General features: G+C 40.9%; 1 protein-coding gene across 2 annotated transcripts in view; it reads left to right on the top strand.

Annotated features, from left to right (window-relative positions):
* Positions 1-11,180: 11,180 nt before the first annotated feature.
* LOC123981763 (transcription factor 7-like 1-A) overlaps positions 11,181-11,799 on the top strand; it is a 23,911-nt gene continuing 23,292 nt past the window's right edge. The window contains exon 1 of one of the 2 annotated variants that reach the window (XM_046066911.1): positions 11,181-11,682. The gene's annotated coding sequence lies outside the window, so the exon portion shown is untranslated. Of the gene's footprint in view, positions 11,792-11,799 lie in introns of both variants that reach the window. The other variant, XM_046066910.1, reaches the window with a different exon arrangement.

Here is an 11,799-nt window from a genome sequence, read left to right as displayed (position 1 = left end):
GTTTAATTTAATTACACAGTGTTTTCCCTATAGCACACACACAAATCACACCTCTCAGTGTGTGTGAGGGCTGGCAGACGATCCTGTTAGTAAATGAATGGGTGATTGATGGGCTGAAGCTCATGAGCAAATTTCCCCCTGGGGCTAATCTCCCTCCGTCCATCCTCCCTCCTTTCTTTCCTCTTGTCCCCTCTTTAGCAAACCCCCACCAGAGTTTACCCCCCATACTCTCCTCTCCCGCCGGCTGCTTCTCCTTTCTTATCTGCTTTGGCTGTCACAGGTACCATTAACATTCCCCTTCACACCTCTCCTGCTCTTCAGCTGCAGGAGGCTTTTAGAGTTGATTGTGAAGTGTCTGTGTGTGTGTGTGTGGCTGCACAAACCTCGACACCCACGCTCACAAACACACCTCGCGATTTATGTCCAGCGTTCAGTGCCAATGCAGGAAGTAGTGTGTGGAAAGTAAAGGCGTCAGTATGCTTCAAACAATGTGGTGCTCATTGAACTGAAACCCCCTCCCACCCCCAGACATCTTTTCATATTTATTTCCGAAACCAACAATCTGACAATCACACCCACTGGCATGCAGGGATTTGGTCAGCTGTGCGGGTGTGAGAAAGTAAGCTACTAAACTCCTCTCTCAGCTCTCTTTTTAAAATTTGTTATCACTATGAATGTCCTCGAGGAGAGAGTGTATGAAAATGTGTTCCATTATCTTTTATTTAAATCTGTGATGGCAGGCTTTTCAACCCTCTCAAGCGTGGGTGTTCTGAACAGCTATAAACACTTTTGCCGGACGTCGGACATTGTACAAACTAGTTATTTTCTAGCATAATCAAGGTCCTTAGGGTTTTAGTCAGAGACAGATTTTCAGATACATAAACAGGAGCTCTGTGGGGGTTTTTTGTGTTTGACTTGAAGGCCAGTATTTGAAAGTCCTGGTGATGCACCAAAGCATTGTATTCACTGTCCTTGAGCCTTCTCTCGTAAAGCAGTAGCAGATACAAGAAACAAAGAATATTGCTCTTGCTGTTGTGAGGTCGACAGTGTGAATAGACGCATATGCACATCTAATGTCTGCATCCACAAAGCCTCAAATCACAAATTTGCCTATATTCTTAAAGGAGCTATGTAGATTTCAGCTGTAGCGGTGCGATTTTAAGATTTCAACCAGGTGACCAACGCACCGGGAGACAGCTTCACACAACATGCCGGAAACTCAGGTAAACACACACTGCAACGTTACAGTAATATTTTATTCAGCTTGAGGTTGTACTAGTCCATGCTCGTTGCATGACAGCATTACATTGACTGCATTTAGCGTGCATGATACGATGGTGTTAGCTTGCCTGTAAAAAAAGAAAAAAAGGCAGTAAAAAGTTATTTATTGAAAAACTACTAGGGGTGTGACAAGACACTTAACCCACGAGACAAGACGAGACAAGATTCGAGATTGGGTTCACAAGATCGAGACGAGATGAGAATTTAACTATTTCACTATATATGAAAAATTTGAGCATTAAACAATTTATTTCCTGCATTCTGATGAATTTTTCTGCACCAGATTTTTTTTTTATTTATGTAAAGAGAAACACAAAATTCAGGTGGCAGGTGAAAATTTACAATCTATAGCCAGAATCTAAGTAAGTGCAGCTCTCAGTCATTCTGTGCTGATTTCAGACATGTTTGTCCTGTAGATGAACTTTTCTCATGTAATATCATCCCTGCTGAGTCAGCACACATGCAGATTGATTTAGTCTTCCCTACTATTTGTGTCTCTGTTTGGGGAAGTAACCTCTTTAAATGTAATTGTTTTCACCTCAATGATAAATTAGTTAATTTTAATTCAGTTAGTTAAACTCCTGGACTTTAATAGCTCCTGTGTTTCAGCAGGTTTTCTGCTCATGTTAAAATCTTTCTGCACATTCAGAATCTCTCCCACATATCTGTGTTCTCTGACATGTCCAGAAAAAAAGTTGTAATATAACAAGACTAACTACATAAAGCCCCTTTAACCCTTGATTGGGATCAGCAAATACATCCCAAAACATCTGAGAGGAAAAATAGAGGAAGAAATCTCATACCAGCAATATGGTTGAAGTAAACTGACCCCCTTAACCGTAAGTGTTTTCTTTATTAAACATTACAACAGTCTTTCCATATCCTTAACCATACCTTGGTTGCATTTGCACATAATGCAGAAAGCAAGAATTTAAAAAACATCAGTGAACACGAACCAGGGTTTTGTAGAATTGGCCAATACCACCATATACTCTGCTGGTAAAGTCGGAGAATTTGTAATCCTATAACTCTACAGAGCCAGAAAAGTAAAACAAACGTTCTATTATATATGATAAGCTGACATTTTGGAAGATGTTAACGCTGAGCTCCAGGTGCAGACAGAGCCCCTTTTTAAGCAGCTGTCTTCCTCCAGCAAGAACCTTTCACTGCAGCTGCCCAGTGACCTCACTGCTGAACCATTTCATTTTACTCACATACATGTTTTCCTCCATTAAACCCAAGCAAAGTAACAAAAAGTCAGAACCTGCCATATCTCATGACAGAGAGCGAACAGCAGAAACATGAAAACCCCCAAAAGAAGAAAAGTGGTGGAAGATCTTTTACTTAAATAAAAGGAGACACCATAGTAAACAGTAAAAACTTTTCCTAATGAGTTTATGGTCTCAGTCACTAGATTCATGTCTTCTTTAATACAGCATGATGTTCATTTAGTAAATTATGGCCCCATTTAGAGGAAAATAGACGACAAAGCAGGGTTTGTTTTAAGGCTTGGCTACCTTGTTATTGACAAGTCGCAGCCACAGCGAATGGTATCCACTGCTCATGTGTACATTGAGCTTGTGAGGAAGTTGAGCCACCCCTTGTTTCTCGGCAGCTATAGACATATTGGTCATGTGACCACACATTTTTGAAGAATCATCCATTTTACTCACCCTGGGATGGAGAGAGGCCAGTGGAATGAGTGATAAGCACATTTAAGATCAAAAAACAATTTTTTCCCTTTCAAAATGATTTTTATATGTTCAAGAAGTCCTGATTCTTGTGTCTGAACAATTACAGACAAGTTTGAGAAAATCTTACGCCTGTGTTAGCGCTTCAAGAAGTTACAATATGAGGCCATACTGTTAGCGTGACGTTACCTTTAAACTGCTGGATGACACAATGTTGTTAAAATGGCAGGGACGGGTTAATTTGAGCCAAAAGACCTGGAGGAAGATGAGTCAGATCTTTGACAGTAATTTTACATTGCAACATTGCATTCTTATGCATCAGCGAAATGATGGGACATAATGCATTTTAGACCTGAAACCACCATGTCATGCTTCTATAAATGGAAGACAGACAGGCTTCAACTCCACTTTCTTTTCAAGACGTCTTTTCATCAGGTGGCACTGGACATGACGAAAAACAGGATGACTTTAAAGTGGCACATTGATATGAAACAACAAGACACAGCTGCAGTGTTTCACTATCTAAGTGCAATTGAATGTTTGGACCTGGCGTTTGAGTTTGCACGATGACATTGATGTCCACGACCCCAATGTGGCTCGACTGTTTTTTAGATCCAAATTGATTATTACCAGGGATGCACCACATCCTAAAATATATGTACATATTTTAGTCATGTCCTCACTTTGAACAAACCTCAAGTAAAACCTGGCTCAACTCACCCCGCTCTCCCCTACTTCCCAACACTGGGAGATGTTTTGTAATTTTAGAGAGGGTTTGTAAATGAAGTGCGGCTCTCCCTCGGGGGGGGCGGGGGGTGGTTTAACAGTGAGAGTTTGGCTTTAACAGCGTCTCATTTCCTCTGTTTCTGTGCTTGTAATGAGCTTTGAGCTGTGTAAACATGCACTCACACATGCAGGCTCACACACACACACACTCATGCACACATACACAAGCCACTTAATTGTTCTTTTAACACAGCCTGAAGCTAAATTTCCTCATTCTTTCTAGGATCTGCAAGGACAGGGCTTTTAGTTACTTCTGCTGAACAAAATGTAACATGTGTGTAGCCTGTAGCTGGATCCACCTATCAGAAGTAATGTGATAACATGACCAGTACTGGCTTGACTGGCTTAGTTTGATATCAAATCTAATCTGGAAAGACATTTGAACTGAACATTAGAACTTTTTTTAGCAATCAAGCTAATGCTTGGGACACAACAAAAAGATAAAATGAGTGTCAATAGTCAACTTTCAACATTTAATGCAAATTTTATCTGAATTTCCAGAAGTATCTGCAAAAGAAAATACAAATGAACGTGTGTTTTCAGTCTCTATTATGATGGGAATATTTGATTTATAGAAAAAACAGCTGGCGCAGCTATAATTGTCCAGTCGTTGCCATTAAACCATCGCAGATGAAGAAGAGGACACAGCGGGATGACGACATTAAAGGAGCTCCAGTCAAAGGTCAAAATGATGGAACACTGTGTGGAGAAAATGATGCAATTTGACATTTCTGTTAGTTTCATGTGTTAATGTGAGGAAAGTTACAGCCTCCTCATCGCTGCACACAGATCGGGTTAAGAGATTAAGTCTGTTTCCTTTGCAAATTGTTTCATTTTGCGTTTTATTGACACACCAGCTTCTCCACCTCAGCCATTAAGGATATCTTTTTTTTGAGACATTTCTACTTTTTATCGCATTTATGCCAATTCCGCTAATTTTTTAGTTGAATTTAAAGTGTACATAAAAACAGGTGGATGAGAACGCACTTTCTGTGATAACTTATCAGGGTTATGAAATCCATCTCAAAGCAACCTAAGCTACTGTGCAGTGTTCTTCAAATTCAGGGATCTGTTTTTCAAACTGGGCTTCCTGTATCTGAAACAACACGCCCCAATATGGCGGCCCCTTGTGTGCGTTTCAACAGTCGTAAACAGTTTACCTTAAATTAATTGCCAAAAAAGCTGACTGGTGAGACACTTTGTACCTCTGACTTCAGTTCAACGTGCACAACCAGTCGCATGATGATGTCGACCAGTCTAGTACTTCACATCCCCTAAAACTACTGTTGATGTTGACGACCCAAAGGCTGCTCAGCGATATCTAGTAGTTATCTTGGTGTGTCAGGGCTCCTCTGGCCCCTGCAAGCTACATTTTGAATTACGTCTGTATATGGACATTTCTTCAGGAATTTGTTAATTTTTCAAAATCAAGCCAGTGATACATCAACCTTAAGTGCAGGGAAATGCTTGATACCAGTGTTCCATATCTGTGACCTTTTTCAAACCCTTTTCACTTCTGCTTTTTATGTTACCACTCATGCCCTTTCTCTGAAACTTCCCAAATTAAACATATGACCACCTAAATCAGAACCATCACCTCTCTAATTTTCCACTGACTGCAAACACTAAAGACACAACTGGGTCACAAGCTCAAGATGAACAATATTTAATCTTTTTAGGAATTCACTTTGCAAAGGGTGCATTTAATTTGAACACATTCTATTTACTTTGTCAGCGTTTGCCTCTCACTACTGTAAAGACATAACCTGAAGATACAGATCTGATTATCGCTTTGCTATGCTGAAGTGGTGTTTATACACACACACAGACACAGACATAGTTATTACTGCTGCTACTCGCAACTCAGTGCAGGGGTCCCCTGTGGTGGGAATTAGGATCCATTGCCTTGTAACCCTCCAACCAATAACTAAAAAATACCTTTGAAATGCAAACTGAATTACTTAATTAACTAAAAAAAAAAGAAAGGGTTTTTTTGTTTGCCTATAGAAACAAGGGAGAGGAGTGTGTTGTGTACGCAGAGAAGCTGCTAGCAAGACTTTATTTCCTAACGTTACTCCAACACAACAACCCGTGCCGACCACGTTTTTCGTTTTGGAAGTACGGGTAGCGTTTTAGTGAAGACGAGCAAAAACGGAGGACTTTAGAAACGATGACGCAGACGCTCACGTTTGGCTCGAAACACAATGCTACTGACAGAGTTTTTGATTTGGTATTTTTATTATTGTTACATTCAGTAACAGTCCCAGCTCGTTATTGGTCCATGCAAAATAAAATCTGGTGTGGTTTATTCTTTCGCCAAATCTTTGGAATAGTGCTGTAGATGATCAGTTTGGGTGAGAAGAACTGCGTAAAGGGGCTAAGCTGCACCTATGTGTGGGCTCAGAGGTCATGCCAAGAGACAAAGCATCGGCTGAGATACCATCTGGTTATGTTATAAGTTACCTGCATGTAACTCCAGTAATGTGTGTAGCTCACCGTCGTTCAGTAAATGAAAGAATGTAAACACAGTCACTGAGGCGAACATAGCAGGATACAGCCTGATCATATACCATGTGTCTAGCATTGCGGAGGTGAAATCCAGCACTCAACCACAAGTCAAAACCTACGGGACTCCTGCTCGTGTTGCCCATGAATCCAGCTTTAGTGTGGATGTTCTCTCATGAAATGAACCTTGAGTTTTGTACTACCACCATCCATCTCCGTATTAACTACATGAGATGTAAAATCATAGCTTTCAAAACAGGAGAGAAAGTTGCCATTGAAAATAACGGAGGCGGCAATTATGTTTCACCTAAAATTATGTACTGGAGAGGAGACACAGTTGGAACACATGGACATTCAAAGCGCCTCTCACCATTACTTTCTCTTTTTGTCTGGTTCCCCACAGCTGTCAGACTTAGTGAGGCACATATTCATCCTTCCGCTTGTACCGTCTTTGGGTTTCCTCCATTAAACACACAAAGCATACACTTGGCTTCCTCGGAAACAAAAGAGGGATTTCCTCCCCACCGACAGGCCCTCAAACCTCAACACACACCCACAAACATACACAAACTCTAAACCCCAAACACAGTGGTTGAGGTCAGCTACACATCCTACAGTAGGTTTGGAGGTTACGATTGAACAGAGGCATGCAGTGACACCCCCTTTGCCTCTTCTTTCCTTCCCCCAGGTCCTGCACAGTTTGTGGGAGAGAATCTTTACAGTCTGGCCCAGAGCCAGAGACTGAACCCTCTATGTAATCCCCTCCTGCTGATATACACAGCTGCTGGTGTGTATGTGCAGTACTAGCTTACAATGGCTGTCTCAGTGTCTAGCCACAGTTTGTGTTTTTTTTCATTTTCATTATTCCCCTCCAGCAGACCGGGCATATCTCAATCTGCCTGACAGGGTTGGAGAGGCCCATCAGGAATGTGATGGATTTTTTTTTTTAGCTCCATCGCAAAGTGAAACCATTACAGTAGAGGCTAAACCCCAGAGTAACAGAAATCAACTGTGAACGCTTGCAGGTTTCAGGTCTGTAACCCTGTTTCCTGCTCGTAATGGTGGAAATGAAACTGGAGACCTGGGTGTATATTCCTGACTCCAGATGTGGTAATTCTCTCTCTCTCTCACACTGTTTCACCTTTTGCTGACTGGAGCACAAAGAGCACTTTTAAGAAAGCCCAAAGGCTGGATTGGCTTAACGACTCGACCGTCTACAGGTAAAGTTAAATGTGCGTCCCACAGGTTTATTATTGCACTCGTAAGAAAGGTATCAATATCGATGCAGCAGAACAGAGAACAGGGATATCTTTTTTTTATTCCACACATTCATCTTCCTTGTTAAAACCTGGCATCTACCACAGTGCAACTCGACCCCTGACAGTTCAGTTAGAAATGTGGGTGTGTTATGCTAGAAGTAATGTAGCCTGTAGCCTGAAGCAAAGACAAGCAGCAGGCTAAAGAGGTCTGGTGAGCTCACTTCTTTCTAACTACACACAAACAGATTTGTTTAATTTCCAAATAGTAGTCAATAATAGTGACATCACTTGATGCAAATTATCAGATTTCACACAGCTTCCTCTGGAGATACTAAAGGCTTCATACTACTAGTTCACATACGCAGTAGTACTCCAGAATACCCAGAAACACTCAAAGTTAGAAATAGCTAATATTACAAAACTACATAACTTAAAGTTAGTCCTTCAAGTAACTTAACTATTTTAGGAAATACTTAAAAATACTGGACATACATTTCACCTGTCTGCATACATAGAACCTTGTCTAATTTAGCACAGACAACTTAAAAGCTTATTCCAAAGCTGTAGTAGACATTGTGTGTATTTAACAAATTAAATATAAAAATAAGGCATAATGTGGTTTTTAAATGATTTTACTGGTTGGAGCTATTTTACGACCGATAGCAGGTGGGTAAAGCCCTGAACATACTTGCTTTTAACTACACGTTCGCACACAAGTCAACAGCAGTCTACTGTTCTAAACAACAGTCCCAGGTGGCGGCTGTAGGCAGTTGGTTTGCCAACCGCCATTAAATGCAAAAGAAGAAGAAGAAGTTAAGCAGCAGACTTTAAAAAAGGAGATGTTTACAATAAAACCCTGGAGCTAGTCCGAGATCGTTGGCGAGGGATGATCCGGCCCCTAGTGGATTCAAGTTTAATCCTCCAGGTACACGCAAAGTACGCAGGCGAGTATGTGAAGTAATGTAGCCCTTACCCTGGCCTGTTAGCCTCAGTCCCACACCCCACCAGCTAGCCTCCAACTCACACCCTGGCCTGTCAGCCAGATATTCCAGATCTCCAGTCGGCCGTCTCAGCCAACACCCAGCCGGATCTCCAGTCAACCGTCTCCACTGACGCCAAGCCAGATCTTATAGATCTCCAGTAGGCCGTCTCTGCCAACGACCAGCCAGATCTCAAGTCGTCCATATAAACGCCCGCCCTGATTCAGTTGTGTTATGCTACTAGGGGCTAATATCTGCTTCAAATGGTTTAATAAAATAATTATAACTAACAACTCTGAGCCTTAAATATAATCCGATTCTGAATCTTAGTTTATGTTTGTTCTGTCAGTGTTTCCTGCTGTCATGCTGTTGCACCATGGGCCACGGTTGGACATATACAGTACAGGAAGGTATAAATCCAAATGACATCAGCTTTTTCCTTCTTGCCTTGTTTCAATCTCCTCTAATTTACTCTCTCAGCTTGTCACTCTGTAAAGTTCAGTATAATGTGTAGACTCTTGCAGTTGTGTTGATGGACATAACACATGTTTTCCTTCCACAGTTGTTACAGCTGGTCATGGCTTTGACCTGTGTCTGACCTGTTATTGTGCTCTGCAGCTAAAACACAAGAAGTACATGTGAGACTGATTCTAATTGATGGAAAGTATTTCATTCTACCGAACATGCAGTTGTATAGATGTGTATAGAAGTGAGTATAAACGCATACATTTTACTCAATTACTTTGGACTTTCCATCATTCCTTGAACACCCTTCAAGCATGTGATAAAAAATGTATAAAGCTTTTGATTGTGATTTACTTGAATTTTTTTATTTTGTATCTTGTATATGGTATTTTGTATTTTGCTGTATTTAGCCTTTCAACTAGTTCTATTTTTTACCTCTTTATACAGTTTCTAATACTGCCGTAGGAGTCATGAACTGATTTATTGCACATTTGGAATTAATTGTGTATATAGGTTAACTGTTTATTTGCTGTTGCACTTTTTTGGTAAGTCACGTGGATGTGTGTGGTGATTTCTGTATAGTTAATTTACGCACCTGTTCAAGGCCAGAGGCAGGTAGAGGGTGAGTGAATGGGACGCTGTATTTTTTTGTTGACCGCGGTGTTCTTTACAGTTTTGATTGTTGTGATTATTTTGAATATATGGGTTTGACAATATATTAAGTTGCATATTTTCATCAATAAAAACCAATTGACTATGCTTTTTGAGATCCGCGAATTATTTGTGCAGCGAGTCCGAAAACAGCACCACAAGGCCCAACCTCAGCCTCTCAGCCAACACTTTGTTATAGCTTTTAAGTATAGTTGCGACAACTGCTTTAATGGGAATTTCTTTTCTGGGCGTCAATAAAATAGGGCTGAAACTAACAATAATTTTTAATATCAGTCAACTCTGTCGATTACTTTTTTCTGGTCCATAAAATGTCAATAAATGGTGAAAAAAGTTGATATCAGTGTTTCCCAAAGCCCAAGATGATGTCCTCAAATGTCCCTGTTTTGTCCTAAACCCATAGATATTCAGTTTGTCATTGAGGTGGAAAGAAACCAAAGAATATTCACATTTAAGAAGCCGGAATCAGATAATTAGGACATTTTTTCCCCTAAAAAATGACTCAAAACGATGAGTCAATTATCAAAATAGTTGGCGATTCATTTAATTCAACTAATCGATCAAGCGACAAATCGTTGCAGTGGTTAATAAAGACCTCATGACCTCGCACCGCCTCCTCTTAGAGCCGTGGCAGTGCCGCAGTTCAGAAAGATAAGATAAGATAACAAATACCTTTATTAATTTCCGGTTAAATTAGTGGGAAAGTGGAATTCCATACCCACAAACTTAGTCGTTGGATTAAACACATCAGGTGAGAAACATCTAAGTTACCTAGCTAGTGGCAAGCGAGCAACGAATGTTAGCTTAGCATTACAGCGCTAACATGTTGGTGACGTTTATTGTGTGAGACGAGAGATGAAGTTCATTGAGCGGTTTCAAGCAAAACAAAATGTTACTTTATAGTTTTACAACAATCTGCGACGATCCCATGGAGCGATAAGGGAGGAACTGAGGATCTCTATTGGTGTAACACACATTCAACCATGACTCAATAGCCATGACATGTCCATACCTAGATTTGTGTGTTTAGGATACAGGAAACACTTAAATATGTGAAAGCAATAACACCTTTCATAGGAACTTTAAGTACAATTTTGAATACATGATGTTTAACAATATCAGAATCAGAGTAATAAATACTTTATTGACCCCAGAGGGGACATTACAGTTGCTCACTTTGCATATGAAGATATTAAGGAATAGAAATAATAATAGAAAGCAGGTAAATAGAGAATATTAAGGAACTCTCATGCCCCCCCCCTCTGCACACAACATATGAAGTCGCCAAAGGCTGAAAGAAACAGATTGTTTTTTAGCCCTCCTCGGGTTGTAAAGGTCAGAAAAGTGTCTAACTGCTCCTTTAACGTCTTAAAGGTCTCCTTTTTGTCCTTAAACTCCTCCCTCCCTCCTCTTTGTGCCGCCTCTGCACACAAATGGGATCAACCTGTTGTGCCTGGTCTGGGATCAGTTCAGCTAACTGCTCTCCTGCTGCGCCACTAGAGGAGCGGGGCTCGCTAAACTGATCCCGGGTCTGTAAGGACCCCCCACTCCTCCCCTCCTCCTCCTCCGTGTGTATTCCGACAGCCCCGCAGTCTTTTCCTTCCACTCCACTTCAGAAGCACCAACCAGTCTGCCTGTTTCCCACGCCTCCACACCGCAGCCCACCAGAAAAACGTCTTGAATCAGCAAAGCTTGTAAAATGCGGAAACGGCCACTTTCAATCGCCGTTAGTTGGAATTATGGTCGTTTTAAACTGGAATAACGATGGAGGATTTAAATCAACAAGGGCCTCAAACGTTACTTTCTCCCTAACTGCACAAGAAGGGGACGTAAACTTTTCAGTCGGACGGCGCTCGGTTTTTATAATGTCAGCGGTACTGATTTGGTTATGAGTGTTTTATATGATCGCCTTTTTAACCATTTGGGTCATATATTGCCAATGCACTGCTTTTTATGGACTCTTTTCTTGGTGGAAACACGCTCAAGGAGGACTTCCAGACCTCAGGAGTTCGACGCCAGAAACTGACGCGTCAGTGAACGCCTCAGGTAGCTAGCTAAGTTAGCTTTTTGGCTAGTTTTCAAAGAATCCTTCAAAAAAAAACAATAATAACGCGGGTTGCGATGCGTTTAGCTAACTTTAAATATTTTATAACAGGTTTTCCA

This window comes from Micropterus dolomieu, linkage group LG13 (assembly GCF_021292245.1).
Source record: "Micropterus dolomieu isolate WLL.071019.BEF.003 ecotype Adirondacks linkage group LG13, ASM2129224v1, whole genome shotgun sequence".
NCBI classification, from domain to species: Eukaryota; Metazoa; Chordata; class Actinopteri; order Centrarchiformes; family Centrarchidae; genus Micropterus; species Micropterus dolomieu.
This window is presented reverse-complemented; position numbering and strand designations above follow the sequence as displayed.